This window comes from Pelophylax lessonae (assembly GCF_965119305.1).
Source record: "Pelophylax lessonae genome assembly, chromosome: 1".
Lineage (NCBI taxonomy): Eukaryota > Metazoa > Chordata > Amphibia > Anura > Ranidae > Pelophylax > Pelophylax lessonae.
Genome location: NC_138768.1, coordinates 384,769,579 through 384,787,675, shown reverse-complemented (window position 1 = coordinate 384,787,675; position 18,097 = coordinate 384,769,579). Strand labels below are relative to the sequence as shown.

The 18,097-nt window shown below is 39.2% G+C and overlaps 1 protein-coding gene across 12 annotated transcripts in view; it reads left to right on the top strand.

Annotated features, from left to right (window-relative positions):
* PTPRD (protein tyrosine phosphatase receptor type D) overlaps positions 1-18,097 on the top strand; it is a 1,741,884-nt gene that overhangs the window by 923,229 nt on the left and 800,558 nt on the right. For all 12 annotated transcript variants that reach the window (XM_082266411.1, XM_082266413.1, XM_082266423.1 and 9 more), the window contains exon 6: positions 16,683-16,724. The gene's annotated coding sequence lies outside the window, so the exon portion shown is untranslated. The remainder of the gene's footprint in view (positions 1-16,682; positions 16,725-18,097) is intronic.

Here is an 18,097-nt window from a genome sequence, read left to right as displayed (position 1 = left end):
ACTGAATAGGAGTTATTCATATGCATATCCTAAAAAGACCTAACTCTCATAATTTGTACAAAATATAAAATAGAGCAGTATGAAAAATGAACATAGCATTTTATCAGGCAACAAATAGTGGCTTATGAAATAACGTGGGAAATATTACATTATCAATGTATATCTTGATTAAAAGAGTGTGTAGTAGTATAATCAGCCAAGCAGGAGGTTCAGCAATTAGGTGACACTCTTTATTGGTTAACTTTAGTTTTTAGTGATTCAAGCTTTCAAAACACATTACGTTTCTTTATCAGGCATGTTGCTGCTGACTAAATTGCTGATGCAAAATCTAATTCTAGCATTTCAGGTAATAAAATAAGCTATTTAGGAGTATTTAATGAGTTGTTACCTGAGTAAGTGACCAAGTCCCATCAGCCATGCAAATGTAGCTGTTTTCACTTTCGATACCCAATCATATACAAGGAAATATTATAAAAAAGTAGGCTCTTGATGATGCAGTTTATAACTAGAGTCCATCACTTGCATTACCATACACGCACACACGCACGCACACACGCACGCACACACACAGTATTTTCGGATATGTTCTCTATTTTACATTGCAAAATGAAAAGCTATGTTTTATTATGAATAATCATTTTTGTGGTTATTGGATTTGTTTTCTGAGTGAGAATCTAAGTAACTCTATGGGCTCGTTCTGATGGCAGATTAGTGCCATCTCCTGTGCCAAGCTTCTGTTTTCACCCGCTCCTGCCCGCATGTCATACTTTGACATGCGATTGTGTCCCTGCCAGTGCTACAAGTGCATCCACTCCTATGGGCTGCCTGCACAAAGCTCCAAGGTGGATGCAAATGCATCTGCCAGTGGCTCTGCACAGAGGACTGCACTAATTTGTCAAATCTGCCATCTGAATGAGCCCTATTACTTTTTTTTTTTTTTTTTTAAGTACAGCATTTTCCCGGTGCGTTAGCACCTGCTTTATACTGTTTAATTCATTAGAAATGTACACAGTCTCGATTTTCTTCTAGTGATCTGTACTAAAAAAGAAATGGTAATCTACACTTTCTGTAATGCTATCTTCTTTGATTCCCAAACCTAATGTGTGCATTTTCTTTTTTTTTTTTTTTTTATATATTCCACAATGACAGTGTGCTATGTGCACATTGCCTACATTTCCAATGTTATCCCACTTGCTTATGCATTCCCAGTGATGACACTGGGAAAAGATTCCTATCTGTCATGTTTGCATCAGTATTACTGTCAGCAATGCTCCTCTATAACCTAGATTCAATCTTGAAATCTATTGCCAAAACTAGCAAGACTTCAAAATAAATATGCCTAGGCTCGGAACATTCTACTACTGGAGCGGAGGTCGCAACCTACAAGGCAGTACCATTCAACTGACAGGTCATTAAACCTTCAGTGATCATTGAGACTTTAAAACTAGGAGACAGGACAGAACCACTGGGGTACGTGAGAGACAAGAATGAAGAGAAGGACTGTAGTATGACAGAACGGCATAAGAGAAGGATTTATGCAGAGTTTTATAAGCTTAGCAAGGCAGAAAATAGATTGGGGTGCAGAGAAAATAATGTGTCAGTCAATTCAAAGCGTGAAGGCATAAGCTTCTATAATACGGGGACATTTCCAAGCGCAGGCTGGAACAAGATAACACTAGAATTCCTGTGCAAGCCACATTCTTGAATCTGCTGTATGCGTACTTGTAGTACTATTTTCTCTTATTTGTTGTTTTTCTGACATTGAACATTGAAATAGTGAGTTTTTCTGCTCAATCCTAGCAAATGGCATTTTAAAATGAGGTATCTGTACATTTATGTGTTGTACTATCTAGCTAACTATGCATAATTTAACTTAGAAAAAATTTGTATAGTTTTATATTTCAGTGGGAAAAGAGAAGGATGAAGCAAGGGGGTTAAGCGACTCAGTACTACATATTACATTTTAAGCTGGTGGCCCTGAGTGGAGATACACCAATCAGACACCATTCAGGGTTGTAACCACAGTCAATGGGTACACATGGTGAACATTATACAGCTGCCTGCTCCGTGTTCAAAACTGCAAACAGGGCTTAACGCTGAAGAATGTATTACAGCACAAACATTCTCTGAGATATGATGTGACTGAATACCAGAGAAGCTGAAATTGGAAGATATGAAAATGCATGTCAAAATGGCCACCAGTCATTGTAGCATTATGGCACATTTTGCATGGTAAGGTTTCTTTAAACCACAGACCAATTGTAAATGTCAATTTTGTTTTATCCCCAAGCCAAAGATTTTCCAGCCATCCCCTGTGTAACACCAATTCATAATTTTAAAGTAAAAACAATTAAAGAGCGGAAGCAAACACCTAGCACAGTATTATTTTATTTTTTTTCTATTAGAGTCAATAAACAACAATAAAATGAATGCACTCACATTTAGATGAAAGTAGAGGACATTTTTCAAGTAATAGGTAAAATCTGATAGAGCTTGTAAATCAGCAGTTTATTGAACAGAAATCCTCCATCATAAGCAGAAAGAAACACCAGCTGGATATAAATAAAGGCACTCCCAGGTCTATCTGATCTGGCTTAAACTTCAAAAACCTTGGGGAGATGACAGCATATTCATGTCAGTAGCCAATGCAGAGTGTTTGTGGAACTCAGCTGATACAATGCATTTAAGAGGCATGCCCACTTTATCAAGTGCATGTTAATAAGAGTGCTGTTTAGCTTTCTATAAAGCCTAGTACACACGGGCCGAATGTCAGGAGGCATCAGCCGATTCAATAGAAACCAATTAACATTCGGCCCGTGTGTACTGCAGCCAGTCCAACAGAAGCTGGCCCATGGGGCATGACCAAAAAAGGTCTGCCGATCGGCTTCCGAGCAATGCTCTCAGTCCATCCAGTTCAACCTATAATATGTGTGTGTATGTGTGTGTGTATTTGCTGCTAACCATACATTGTATACCCCTGTATGTTGTGATCGTTAAGGTGCCCATCTAATCGTTTTTTGAAACTATCGATGCTCCCTGCTGATACCACTACTTGTGGAAGAGAATGCCACATCCTTACCACTCTAACAGTAAAGAACCCCTTACGTAGTTTAAGGTTAAATAATTTTTCTTCTAGTTTTAGTGAGTGGCCCCATGTCTTTTTGAATTCCCTTACTCTGAAAAGTATTTTCCTTATGCTATGGTCACCACTGACGAGTACAGCATTTGTACATTGATATCATATCCCCTCTCAAGTGTCTCTTCTCCAGAGAAAAAAAGTTCAATGCTTGTAGTCTTTCCTCATAGCTGATGTCTTCCATTCCCCTAATTATCTTTGTTGCCCTTCTCTGGACTCTCTCCAGTTCCAGCACTTTCTTTCCGAGGACCGGTGCCCAGAACTGGAGGGCATATTCAAGATGTGGCTGGACTAGAGTCTTGTTAAGTGGGAGAATAATCTCTTTATTTCTGGTGTGAATCCCCTTTTTTATACATGTCAGTATTCTGTTGGCTTTGCTTGCAGCGGCTTGGCATTGCATGCCACTGCCAAGCCTGTTGTCCACTAGGACCCCCAGGTCCTTTTCCATCTTCAATTCACCTAGAGGTTCCCCCCCTCGTAAGTAACTTGCGTTCATATTTGTGACACCCAAGTGCATTACCTTACATTTTTTCAACATTAAACCTCCTCTGCCATATAGTTGCCCACCCCATTATTTTGTTCAGGTCTTCTTGTAAGGTTACCACGTCCTGCATAGAAGATATTGCCCTGCTTACTTTAATATCATCTGCAAATACCGGGATTGTGCTGGATATCCCCTCCTCTAGGTTGTTTATGAATAAATTAAAAAGGATTGGTCCCAGGACAGATCTTTGGGGGACCCCCCTTTTCACATCCGCCCAATCCGAGTACTCCCCATTTATCACCACCCTCTGGACTTGCCCCTGGAGCCAGTTCTCTATCCAGATACTCACCCTATGATCCATACCTACGTGCCTTAGTTTGTAGAGTAGGTGTTTGTGGGGAACTGTTTCAAATGCCTTTGCAAAGTCCAGATACACCACATCCACAGGCCTTCCTTTATCTAGATGGCAACTCACTTCAACATAGAAGGTTAATAGATTGGTCTGGCCAGAATGATTTTTCATGAATCCATGCTGATTACTACTAATAATACAGTTTCTATTACTATAGTCTTGTATATAATCCCTTTACATCCCCTCCAAAATTTTGCAGACTACTGATGTTAGGCTAACCGGCCTATAATTCCTTGGGATATATCTCGGCCCTTTTTTAAATATTGGTAGCACGTTGGCTTTTTTCCAATCAGCTGGCACCATACGCGTCTGTAGACTATCCATGAAGATCAAGAACAATGGTCTGGCTATCACCTTTAAGAACCCTTGGGTGTAAGCCATCCTGTCCCGTTGATTTATTTATGTTAAATTTTTCAAGTTTAGTTCTAAGTCTATCTTCTGTTAACCATGGGGGTGCTTCCTGAAGTGTATTTTTATTTTACCATTACAAGCTGGGTTAGTGTAGCCCCCCAATTCTTTTATGAAAACTGAAGAGAAGAAATTATTTAGCACTATTGCCTTCTCTCTGTCCTTCGTGGCCAGATTCCCTTCATCGTCTTTTAAGGGGCTGATGTGTTCTGGTCTTGCTTTCTTACTATTTATTTACCCAAAGGGTTTTTTTTACTCTCTTCTGCTATATGTCTCTTGTGCTTTATTTTAGCCGCCTTGATTTCACCTTTTCATTTCTTATTGCACTCTTTGTAATGTTGGAATGCTGCCAATGACCCCTCAGCCTTGTATTTTTTGAAGCCCTTTTTTTCATTTTAATATACATTTTTATGTTGGGGTTTAGCCACCCAGGGTATTATTTATGCTCTTTTAAACGTATTCTCTTTTGGGATGCACTGGCCAATCCCTTTGTTTAGTGTGTTCTTGAAACACTCCCATTTTTCCTTGGTGTTCTTTGCTCCTAGAGTTCTATCCCATTTGATATTGTCTAGCAAAGAGTGCAGTTTTGGGAAGTTAGCTCTTTTGAAATTCAGTGTCCTTATATTACCCTTGTGTTTCCTACTTCTATGATTTATACTGAAACTGATTGACCTATGGTTACTGTTTCCTAAGTTGCCCTGTATTTCTATATCTGTGATCAGGTCAGTATTGTTGGTAATCAGTAGGTCTAGTACCGCATTGTTTCTTGTTGGTGCATTCACAATCTGACCCATAAAATTGTCCTGCAAAACATTTAGGAACTGCCAAGCCTTAGGCGAATGTGCGGTTCTTTCTGCCCAGTCAATATCTGGATAATTAAAGTCCCCCATTATAATGACATTTTGCATCCTTGCTGCCATTCCAAGCTGTGATAGGAGGTCCGCCTCCCCCTCCTCTCTCTGGTTTGGGGGCCTATAGCTTACGCCCAAAATGACTTTCCCCAATGATTCTCTGATTCCCCAATGGGGAGATTTCCCATACCTTCCCATACCTTCCTGTATCACTAGGACAAGAAGTGAAGATATATCTCTCCAGTGGGGTCACAGATAGCATTTAAATAGCTTATATAATTTCTAACCCTTTCTTTATTATATCCATAATTTAACACATTTTTGTCAACCTAGTCCAGATGGCTTAACAGCTACCTACTATAAACATTTTTGGATCTCATATTCACTTTGCTGCAGGAAACTTTCCATAGCTGATACTGCTTCTGACCAGAGTCTTTAATTGCCACAGTCACCATGATCCCAAAACTCAATAAGGATGACCCAAATTGGTCCAACTTTTGGCAAATTTCCCTGTTTAATATGGATATAAAAATCCCAGCTAAAGTCTTGCCCAACAGGCCCAACCAAGATATAGGAAGCTTCATCCAACTATTTGCCCACTAGAAAAGCTAGCCATAATATTTGCAAAATTGTGCTCTTAGCTGAAGATTTGAAATAAAGGAATCTTTGGCGTATGAAGTCTATGATAGGTATAAAAGCTTTTTATTCCCTGTTCTAGCTCTATTCATTTTATACTTTGGAAAAATGGGGCTTTGGTCCAAAGTTTTGCCCCTGGATATCTACTCTCTTCTATTATTCTTCAAAAGGCTATTGTTACAGTATGGTGTCTTTAAATCTTCTCCATTAAAAAAAGAGAAATGAAAATAAGAAAAAAATGCACTTTCCTGTGATTTTTCCCATGCAACATTTATTTAATTTGCACACCTCTACATATATATCCTTAAATGTAATGAGCAAAGTCTGCTGATTAAATGTTGTCACAATAGTGAGACTTTTTATTTTAACGTAGCAGTATTGCAAGGATTAAAATAAATGTAAATGTTTTACTTTAGAGAACTTTATTCCTCTTTCAATGCTGCATTGCAAAACACACAGGAAAAAAATTGTACATTTTTAATGTAACATTAAGATAAGGTTAAGTTGAGTTGATGAGGCCACAAATTAACATGAACAATTGTTTTTAAAAGTATGCCATAGCTAATATTTTAATGAAATTGCACAGTGACTGGCAAATGTCATAATTTCCAGTTCCAGATTCAAATCCAGATAATTTGACATTATTGTTGAGACCTGAATCTGGAGAGTTAATATCGTTATATCCCGGTTCAGTTTTCGCGGTCCCGGTATTTTGCGTTTTTTTTTTTTCTGTAAGACATAATACTATAGTTCTATTAAATAAATCATTGTTAATTCAATATTTTTGTGTTTTCCATTGCTCTTGCTCTGTCTCTCAGTATCTTGTATGTGTTTAAATGTGTTTCTATTGCTTTAAAAGTGTGTTTAAAGACCTTAAAATGCTTTTAAAAGTACTGTAAAAGTTATATAAACATGCCTAGGGTGTATTTAAATAGGGTATTTCTTGGGTCAAGTCTCTCTTCCCTAAAGTACATTACTGTCAAAGTTACACCCTACAGATATGTACAGCAATGGGAGATGGATTGAGAAACCAAATGAGGGTGCTCTGAAAGGGAGCAATTAAGAGTATGACTAGGTCCTGCCCCTGCTATGCATCAGCTGCAGAAACTAATTATAAATAACCTTTTCAGTGATACATGGTACCTATTAACCTTAGGATGTGAAGTCCCTGGTCTTTTCCCAAGCTGCTTTTCCTGGCCAGAGCAATGCACATAAGTTGTGTTCACAGGTCTACTGACTTTTATGCATCATTGTGTAGAAACCACTCCCCAGTCTCAAACCCTAGCGAGACACTTCTCAACATAAAACCTGTGCGCATTTTGAAGTACCAATTTGTGCTTATGACTTGTGTCCTTACAGCCAAAAAACAAAGAAAACCTTGGTCGTCTCTGACACCCTTTGTGTGTCTGAGGTCAAAACTACAGTAGTTTGCACAGGGCTCTTTTCAAGAAAAGCTAACAGCAAAATTCCAAGGCAACATGGCCAAATTCAAAGAAATCTGGGAAGCTTGGGTCCCAAGTTTATTTGCCTACTGACTTTGACAAGTGCTTGCTTTCTTGAACTTTGATATGAATACTATACCTCTATTCAGCAAACAACCTCTCTCCATCTCTCCACCCCCCCCCCCCCCCCCCAGACACACACACACACATTTCTTCTCCCTGGGCATATGCACAACACGCACAGTGACTGCCGTCATTATCTGCACTGGATAAACACCAGTTTATGGAAGGGCACATAGAAATGAATTTCTTTCTATGTACCTCATTCACACCACAACATTGGTATGATGTGTGGTGTGGTGCAGTGTGGAAAAATGCAGGCATGCTAAATTTTTTTACAGCACACTGGATGACATGGCATGTCACCACATTAAAATGCACTGTGCTGCTTTGCAGAGACATGAATGAAGTATCACCTTTGTGCACTTCAAATAAATGTAGCTCCCTCTAGCTAGTGTGCTAGTGTTAGTGATGGTGTAAATTTGGCCTGGCTGAGAGCCAGGCTGGGTTTGAGTCTGGGTCAGGATGAATGACTCATGGAGGCTGAATGACTCATCAAGCAGCACCTCTGGTACCTCCCTCTACTTGCTGGTACCTTGAAGAAGCTTCCAGAAGAATTAGAGGGAGGTTGGGAGGAGCTGCCTGGAGTGTTGAGGAGAGTCCCATCAAATCCCCAGCAAGTGGGCTGGCAGTGGGAAGCCCTCTCTAAGAAAAAACTCAGAGTCAGGCCAGCAGGGGCATTGGAGTAGGGTGGAAGCTGAAGTTCAAGTGCTGAGGAGGCTGCCAGTGACCCTTGAGGGTAACCCTCTTTTCTGGAGGGTGACCTCGGGCCTGGGCCTGGGGTCCTGGAGGGATACTCATACAACACACAGAGGAGATCTGTGCATAGGTACAGTAGCAAGAGTGAGGACAGCAGGAGCCAGCGAGCACATCCAGGAGTCAGCCAGATTAGCTGGTGGGCTAGTGAAAGGAGCTGCTGCAGCTAGGTTGGCTAGCAGAGCCTGAAGAGGTGGTGCTGGGACCAGTTACCATGTGAGGAAGGGCAGTAAAATTGCTAGTGGTGTCACTCCATCCTTCTCAAGTATAGGGGTCCTGCCTGTAAAGGGCCATTGCTACAGACTTTTCCATAGGGTGACACCATGGCGGATCTGCAAGCACGTTTTGTGCAAGAGGAAAAAAAGAAGTGTATTTAGACTATGTGTATAGTTGAAGTCAAGTAGGCATCCCCATAATCATCCCATCCCCAACCAAGTTTATTAACCCCTAAATAAAACACAAAAATAAAGTTGCTGGACTGTTTCCTGTCTCAAGTGTGCCTGTGGAAATTCAGCGTGCTTGGCTGTGCTCCAATATGGGGTGAGCTACATAAAGTTAAAGAAAAATACAATGTGATGAACTGAAATGAACATCACATTGGTTTCTCAGGGAAGCTTAAGGCCCGTTCACACGTACCGATCGTCGGCATACAAACGTCGGTGGACGAAGGATCTGCCGATTGTACGCGTGTTAGTATGGTGCCTCCGACAGATGTCTGCGCACAATCCGCGGACAAAAGTCTTTCTTGCAAACATGAAAATTTTTGTATGCCGACACCAGAACGGACGATTGTTCGCCTGTCAGTACAGAATTCGGCCGACAGACCGCAGATTTGCAAGACTGGGCATGCTCAGAAAATTAAAAACACAGGGAAAGTTAACCATTACATGACATCACTTCTGCAGTCAGCTGAAGTCTGCAGACAAAATTCTTGTGCTGTCCTTGTGCTGTCTTTGCACTTTTCAACAGACACCGACATCCCGGGGAGAAAAGACGAACATTTGTATGCCGACCATCGGTACGTGTGTACGGGGCTTTACTGCAGGCAAAAATTGACAGCTGCTGCCACACTAAAAAGGAGCATTCAGCATGCAGGCAGTTTAAAAAAATCTCTTATTCTGTTCCATCTTTAAGTTGTAATAACACTATGCAATGAGTAATTGTGCCTTATTTGTTGTACAATTGTATTTTTCACTCAGCAAAATGATTCAGGCAACTTTTGTAACTTTGAAAACCTTCTTTTAATAATAACAATTATTGAACAGAAAAACGTTTTGTCTGGAGGGGGGATTAATTGAGATGTCATGACAGTGGGGAGGCATTGTAATGTGCATAGCTTCTTTAGCAAGGTACAGTAACTATAGCCACTGCCTTGAATGTATTTGAAATGTGTGTATATGTTATACAGTATATGCTGTAAATGTATGCATTAAAACATTGCACACTAAGCATAATGTAACATAGCTACATTTCTGCCGTGATTGTAAACAATCTTGCTTTTCTGATCTGCTAGGTTTTTTTTTTTTAAATTGCAGAATAATACAGAAGACTAAATTGCTCTTTAAGGCATCCATTTTCTTCTTAAACTCACTACTTGTTCAGTTTTCATTTTCTGTAAAGTGCACATACAATCAGCATCATATTGTCCCTTGATTTGTATTTAGTTGTTTGTTGAGCAGAGAAATCAACCAAGCTAGGTTATATACCCAACAGGAATAAACAGAAACTTCACCAGGCACATTACTGAGGAAAAAGGCGATTCAGAAATAAGAGATCAGACAATTTTCTAAGACAATTTTCTCCACAGCACACTCCTATCAACATATTTAGATATCGGTGGCAGGTTAATGTAGGCCATTTTCGCTTGGCAACCAAATCAATCCCTTGCAACACGGGCTTCGCTTTCAGACCACTAAAGCCATTTTACAGTTTCTGAAAATGATAAGCCAAAATGAAGATCAGGTTAGAGAAACCTTTGGTGACAGTGTCATTTCAGACAGAGTTTTGCTTTGGCAGCCATCTCATTCTATTCCTTATCAACTTTCTCTGCAGAGCCAATTATTTTCTGCTCTAGTACCAAATGATGTCTTGCATAAAAACGTGGAGGTGTTCTGAGGTAGGCTGAGCAGTGTCAGAGGATTTAACATTTCAGATGTGCATTATCATATCACTGAAATGTGCATTTGTTTTGCTGCAAATAAAATATTGTGGTTATTTATTCAGATAATAGCCTTGGTTTACATGGTGTTTTTTTTATTTTTTATTAAAATGTAAAAAAGTAGTGCTGAGAGCAGTGAATATTCATTTGGCTTTAGGAGACACTAAGGAATGATCATTTGTTGCTAAAGGTTTTTGTGCCTTCCACCTTCCAAGTCTTTATCCTAGGGAAAAAAAAAATGAAATAATTGCCTACGCGTACCTGCAACAGCCTTCCAAACCCTCCTGTAACAGATGTATGCAAAGATTTTCTGACAGAAAATGCTCAGACAATCCTGGATAGTGTTGAAATTAGCTCCTTGGCCAGTAGGAGTGTGTAGGAGGTAGGAAATGGCTTGGTGTTCGGCCCTGACGGGAGGGCATTGGAGACTGGTACTGGCCTCTGTAGACACCTCTATGCCACCACTTTTTACTTGCAGAAAATTTGTTTTTTAATCCCCATGACAGAGTCACTTGATATGTAAATTCTTAAGGAAATATATAAAAAATAATTAAATACATTACAATTTGCAGACACTACATGGCAGAATTGATGTGCTCCAGCAGATGCTTCATGACTTTTCCCAGGGTGGGCCTTCTGACTGTGACAACAAGCATATTGTGATTTCAAAGGGCCACCTCCATCAGAAGCCTAGGTGATTTGGTGATAACACAGGAATATAATTAGGAGGCAAGAAGCATGTTTAACCATATCAAGAAAGTGCCTTAGGCCCCTTTCACACATGCTGTCCGTTTGTCCGCTTTTCATCCATCCGTTGACGGATGAAAAACGGACATCAATGTATCTCTATGTAAAAACGGATGACAACGGATGATCATCAGTTAACATCCATTTTCATCCGCTTCCGTCAATGTCCGTTTTTTTGAACGGATGAATGCCCTATTTTTCATCCGTCAAAAAAACAGATCGGACGAAAAACGGATGACAACAGATGAAAAACGGATGACAACGGATGAAAACGGATGAAAAACGGATGAGAACGGATAAAAAACGGACGACAACAGATGAAAAACAGATAACAACTGACGAAAAACGGATGGCAACTGACGAAAAACGGATGACAACTGATGAAAAACGGATGAAAAACTGATGAAAAATGGATGAAAAATGGATGAAAAACGGATGGAAAACTGATACATTTTGACGTGACTGAACTGATGAACTGAACGGACCGTATGTGTGAAAGGGGCCTTAAAGTTAAACTTCAGGTATGATCTTTACTGCATACTTACACTGGTTCATCTTCGACCTATGTACATATGCATATTTTAAATTAGGGATCCTCAAACTACTGCCCTCCAGCTGTTGCTGAACTACACATCCCATGAGGCATTGTAAAACGCTGACATGCACAGACATGACTAGGCATGATGGGAATTGTAGTTCCTGAACAACTGGAGGGCCATAGTTTGAAGACCCCTGTTTTATACCTTAGGGGCCACCGGGAAAGCGGACAATCACTGTAGTAGTCAGTATTACTACAATGATAGCAGCGATCTTCTGGAATTCGTGCCACTTGTCCCTGCACTACTGCCATTCACAGATTACCTTGTATTTTTTTCAATGACTACAAGATATTTTCTGATTGGACAAGGAGGAGAGGAAAGGTGGTGATGTCATGATCTAGCAGGACCCAGAAGATCATTGCTATCACTGACTGCAGTGGTTGTCAATGTCAGGTATGAGATATTTAGATTACATTGGCCCAAGATGGACCAATGTTAGTATGCAATCAAGATCATACCTGGAGTTCAGCTTTAACAAGCACCTTCATGGCAGGATCACTAAGTATTATTTCAATGGAAACTGCAGATTTAAAATAAAACCAATAACATTTGAAGGATGATTTGAGATTTTGATGATTTGGTTCACATACACTGTATATTTTATTATTTTGTAACAAAATATTATATACAACATTTGCAAGGAGTTACCTTGAGAAAAACAATGTATCATGGCTGAAAGGAACTATCCGAATTCTTTATTTTAAGAACAACCATATAAAAGTGAGATTAGTCAGTGAACTGTTCTGTGTAATCAATTTCAGCCAGATTCCAGTAAGAATTGTATATTTTGAATGGGTGGATCTGCTTCCTAAATTTGTGCTGTGTAACCCACCACTCTCCATGTTTTGCAAATCACCAACCAGATTTAAAGTTAAGTTCACCTTTATAGAAAAAATAATACATGCACATATTTTTGTCGGAAAAAAATGTGCATTTGTTATTTTTTTCCCTCAGGAGTCTGCAAAGCATTGCACCCGTGATCAGTGGATCAAGTCCTGCAGCTTTCAGCCCATACCTCTGATAGGGGCTGACTGTTTACAAGCTGCAGGGCTTGTGAATTATATTGTATATGAGGAAGCTCACTAGTGGCCTCACAGTCCATTGAGAACTACAAGCCACTAGCCGCAACATCTAGTTCTCTCATTCACAGATCTCTGTGAATGAATGACTTGACCATGTGGGCGGAGCCACACAGTCACAACATTTTCAAAATGTGACCCTAACTTCCCCCCTGCCTGTGACAGGTACGGGGATAGCAACCCTTCCCACTGTCACAGGCAGGGGGATTGGGGGTACAGGGGGCAGGTCTGGAGCAGTGTTCCAAGCTGGACCAATGTAGATCCTCACTTTCATCAATACTGCCCCCTATTGATTAGATAATCACTTGATACCTTAAAGCAAGACTTCAGAAAGAAGTTGCACTATCCCAGAAAAATAAAGATCTCTGTGGCTTCATAGATGGTTCCTAATCAGTTTCTGTTTGCTGGAAATCCTGTTGAGTTCTCTTTTGAAAATATGTTGGTAATTTAAAAAAACAGAAACATACCGCCAGGTTGTATACTGAAATTCCTATATATGCCCTGATATAATTGTTAATAATCCAGGTCATTTTGAAATTTCACATCTCAAATCAAGTAGCACAATTCCTTATTGTACCTTAGAGTTCTGTCTTCTGAATTACATTATATCATTCTCTGCGTTTTATACCTCTTTTACATGAGGCAGAGTCTGCATTGTTACATTTACTAAAATTGGTCCTATATGCATATTATGATCTGTTTCTGAAAACTATCCCGTTTAACAATTTTTTTGAACTAATTGTGCAGCTGTTTAACTGATATGAAATCCTATCTGCATGGACACATTATCATAATGTAATATATTCAAATAAGTGTAAGACACATATTTTATTAGCAATCTTATGGTTTCTCATTTTACATACAGTGTAATCAGATTTAACAACATCTCATAAAGTAAGAAAGAATTATTGACAAGACTATTTATCAGATTTCCTAATGCCTTTTTTTCTTTGTGGAAAAAGCACCCATACATCCTAAAAGAAAAAATAATTGTACCTTTCCGTAATGTTATCAGTCAATTTTTTTTTACATATCTAAATATCATGAAGTTGTTGTCTAAAGTCAAAACTTTTTTTTCTTCATTTTTCAAGTATAGAATGATAAAAGTTTTTTTTTTTTTTTGTTTTTGTATTTTGTTTTTTGTTTTTTGTTGCTTGGGTCTTCTTGTCTCAAGACACAGCAGCAGGTGTAAGTAAGGGAAATCCTCCAGTGACAGTTGTTCCAGTATGACCACTGGAAGATTGCCCCTGCTTTCCGTTCCTCTCTTTTCTGTTCCAGTGACAATTAAGAGTTTAAAATTTTCCCCACTGACATGCTTGAATAATTTACAGGTTAGTTTTTCTTTTTTCTTTTTGGACTGTATCATTGGAGGCCTGGCACTCTCAGTGAACATCTGGGCATTGAAGGAGAAAGTGAAAGATGTATTATTAAGAAGCAATAAATAAATAAATGAAACCGGGGATGCCATCATTGCCCACTCTATACAATAAAAAAAATGGCTTTAGATACCTTTTAAACACTACAAATTAGATTTCTTTTGTACTGGTATTTCTCTAAAATGAAGCTTCATCAACACCTCTAATCATTCTTTGTTCTCCTCAACAGACTTCTTAAAGAAACTCACCAGTCTGGTGGCAGTTTAAAGAGCAAAAGTCTTTGCAACATATTTAGGCTTGCAATACATTGAGCGAATTTTGGCTAATTCTTGACAAATTGGCTGAAATTTAAACTATGGGTGGCCCTGTCAGTGCCCTCCTGTCCCGCATCCTTTACTCTGAAAATTGAAAGAGCCAGGTGTAAAATTGTCAGCCAAACAGTTTCTGCCTCCAATCAGAAGCAGCCATTGCTCTGGTATTCTAGCAGCTGCAGATGCTGCCTGTAAGAATACATGCACATAAGAATACATACATGGCCATAATATATAAATATATAAAATAACAATATATATCTTTTTTCTTTCTCAATTTCATAAGTGAAAAACTGAAAAATTACTGCCAAATTAACATCCTAATCCTTTAGTAAATCAATCCAATTAAGGGAGAAGTATGGCCAAAGCTATTTTGCCTATACATCTCATGTGGGTCACAGTGGTGCAATTAGTGCTGCACTCCTGTGTCTCAGATTCAGCAGAGAGTGTGCTAAAGTCCAAAGAGCTGATGCAGGCTCTGGAAAGATCCTGACCAGCAGCTGGCACAACTTCTCAGCGAGCCACATCCTCGTGACAATGGATGTCGAGATCCACCAGGTGCCTGGACCGACACCCGGGTCAGCCTCTCAGCGAGCCGCTGAGAGCTTGAGCCGGCCACTCCACTCCATCCACAGCCCAGCACTCCAGTGAGCGAGGAGGGGGGCAGAGCAGAGAGCTGTGCCTTACAGTCAGCAGCTCTCTGCTCATTGAGCTGTGAGAACCGAGTGATCAGAGGTGTTCCATCGCTCAGTTCTCAGTGTAGAGGCGCCGGGGGAAAGATGCAGCATCAAACCAATGCTCCATCCACCTAGGTAAGTATAAATATAAAAAAAAAGAAACCCCATAAATCTCTTTTAATACATCCAAGTGCAATACCACCCCCAGGTGAAATACCCGCTCACTTCACAACAGATAATCAAAAGCCTTTCACTATCTATTCTGCTGTTCTCATTAGGTTGATCTCCTCCTTCTCCTCCTGGGATAAATGGCTCATTACCACAAATACTCCAAGCTGTTCACTATCTTTCCTGCTGCTCTCCTCCTTTCACCTCTGGGATAGATCTCTCCTTAACAGTGTTGTTTCACCACATTAAACAAAAAAGCATCTCCATAGTGTTCCCTGTTTTAAAATCTTTATTAAAATGCCCCTTTCAAACACACTTACAAGATATACGATTAAACCAAGCAATTGTTTGTCTATTCAGATAGCTCACCACTCGGCCGAATTAGCGGTGGCTCTGTGATGTATTGGGTTGGGCTCCTCCCTCATACAATAGGAGGCATTTTTAGTGTGGTGGAATCATTATGAAGTGTATAGCAACAGCTGAATAATAAGTGTTTCACAAAATAATATTTTTTAATATTTATTAATTGTTTGATATTTTGAAAAGAGCACAGATTTTTTGAGGTAGCGCTGATTGTACACCTAATATTTAATGCATACAGTACATATGTTACAGAAAGAAAAGACGTATTCTTCATGTTTTGGTGTAGGGAAGTACTACAACAAACAAATAATGTACCATGTCAAAAGATGGACCCCATTGGTACAGTATGTTTTAACACAGAAATAACATCTTCATGTTGTAAAACTGTAGGAGGTATTATAACAAAGGATAATTTGCTTCAATGTGAGGACCAAGTGCTCTATAAGCTGAGATATTTATATATGAACCAGCCTGAACTGCTAAGCTCTCTTCAAAGCCTCTGACTAAGTTTAACTGGAGTTTAACATCTGATACATTAGACACTACTTTGCATCGCCATTTCCTTGTAATCATCAATGGCACCGCTGAAAGTATGTGAATGACTAAAATTCTGTGTTTTTATGTAAATTTTTCAATTTCTAAACTCAGGATTTCCAGATCTGGAGAGGGGGGTGTAAGGCTTCCCGTTATGTGTCATATTAATGAAAACACTTTGTTCCAGAAGTCACGAATGTTTGGGCATTTCCATAAGATATGGAGTAGGGATCCTGTACAGCCACATTCGCTCCAACATTTGTCATTGCACTTCTCTTTTAATTGCAGTAAAATTCAGATACATATACAGATATGCATATGACATGTTCCAAAGGAATTATATACCAAGAATGTAAACCATAATATGTATAAATTATCATTTAAAATCGTAAAATAATAAATCTATGTAATCTTTCTCTTATTAGGTTGCAGGACTGGAGAACAGCATTTAGAAAAAGGATCACAAGGTAAGATACATTGCTTGTTTGTCATGTTTCCTCAGGCAGTTTCTAGTTGTGTTTGGCCACATAGTGTTCCTTTTTTAGCTGATTGAAGAGTTACACAAAAAGAAAAGAAAACAATTGCAGTCTTCTGTTGTTATTGTTGTCAAATAGTATTCGGAATAGTCTATATACAAAGTCTACTTATCAGATGTAAGAGTTTTTTATTGTGACACTAGTATTGCAATAAATGTTAGTTGTGAAAAAAGTCAATATTGGTATACCAATAACGCCTAATAAACCTGTGAACCTAAAAAGTCTTCACCTGTGGGTACAGTATTGTTGGAATAGTATACAGTAAACCCCCGCTCCATTGCGGTTCAGTTTTTGCGGTCCCGGTATATTGCGTTTTTTTTGTAATTTTATTTTACTATATAAATCATTAAAAATGAAATACTTTTGTATTTTCTATAGCTCTTGCTATGTCTCTCAGTATCTTTTATGTGTTTAAATGAGTTTCTATTGTTTTAAAAGTGTGTTTAAAGACCTTAAAATGCTTTTACACGTACAGTGACAGTAAAAAAAAACATGCCTACAATGCATTTTAATAGGGTTTTTCTATTTCGCGGATTTTCACTTTTCGCGGCTGGGTCCGGAACGTAACCCCCGCAATGGAGGGGGGGTTTACTGTACTGTGTACTTTCATTTGCCCTTTCTAAACTCTGTATAGAGTAGGACAGCAGTATGCTCTTCTTGTGGGTAGTTCTACGTGTATTGATGCCAGCTGTTATATGCTAGCAGTTACAGTTAGGTCAAGTTGACCATGTTTTGAAAGAATAGCAGAGAAGACAAAATATGCATTCACTAAGATAAGATCCAGTATATTCATAGCATGTAAGTGGGGTTTAAAGAAGTGGTAACTGGATAACTTGTGTCTTGGGTCTTCAATTAGATTAAAAGTGACCCCATTGCTTCCATAGAAAAATTCTTAAGGAAACTGCTCCCTGCAGTTCGAGAGGCTGAATACTTATCTCTCTGGTGGGCAGCAAGTGAAATCCTGCAGGAGGACCCACTGTAGTCAATGGGGAACGTGCTATCAGGATGTATTGGGTGCCTTGGTTCCTATTACAGGTCGCTGTGTCCTTTTGTGACATAGCAACCAGTGAGAGCAAACACAGCACCCTGAAGGGACATGTTATCAGTCACATGCAGAATTGCTTGATAGCAATAGAGCCTGTCACAGAGGTAAGTATTTAGCTTCTTGTATTGCAGGGAGCAGCTGGCTGTATTTTTAGAGGTGACAGTAAACTCGCTTTCCTTGGAAGGTTGTTTTTCCTGATGTTTTATGCAGATCATACGCAGGTCATCATATATCAATACTCTTGATGCATTGTATTTTC